Below are 748 nucleotides of genomic sequence, written 5' to 3'. Positions count from 1 at the left end.
ATTTGAAAATCTCACTGCATGCAATTGGATAACACTACGACCAGTCACAACAACACATATGGTGATGTATCTAGAGCCCCATACGCGTAGCTACCAGTGGAGCTAACTGATAGATTAAACTGTCGTCATTGGTTTAGCTCACCTCTAGCCCGCTTATATCAGATACACCGATGTGATTGGTGCAGCTCTGCTACAAGGGTATGGTTAATGAGCTGCATTAATCAATGCCAGAGTAACTTGCTGAGCAAATTCAAATTGTGCTCGTGCAAGAACTCAAGGTACTACCACTTTGGTTTGGACTGAAATATCTCAACAACCTTTGGATGGGACGCCATAAAAGTTTGACATTTATTGTCCTCTGAGGATGAATCCTAGCAACTTTGTTGATCCCCTGACTTTTCCTTTAGTGCCACCAGCATCAGAGATTCCACTTATCCTGCAAAATACCTCCCCATCTACTTGATTGATTGGCACTCAATTTAGCGTGGACGTCCATGGTTCCCTGAAGATGAATTCTATAAATGATGTTAGAGATCCCCTGACTTTTCCTGTAGCAACAACATGAGGACGACATTTATATTCTTTTGTGAAAAAAAAATCCATCTGGTAATTGTTGATCAGCTTTTTTGATGAGGTGCAGATTCACTTGGAATGTTTCCTTTAAAAAAATTGGTTCGCATTTCTTTCAACAAGTACAACACTGCTATGCTTAGGAGCCAGAAATTTTGGTGTAGTCATGGACTCTGAC

The sequence above is a fragment of the Etheostoma spectabile genome, chromosome 16 (genome assembly GCF_008692095.1).
Source record: "Etheostoma spectabile isolate EspeVRDwgs_2016 chromosome 16, UIUC_Espe_1.0, whole genome shotgun sequence".
Lineage (NCBI taxonomy): Eukaryota > Metazoa > Chordata > Actinopteri > Perciformes > Percidae > Etheostoma > Etheostoma spectabile.
This window is presented reverse-complemented; position numbering follows the sequence as displayed.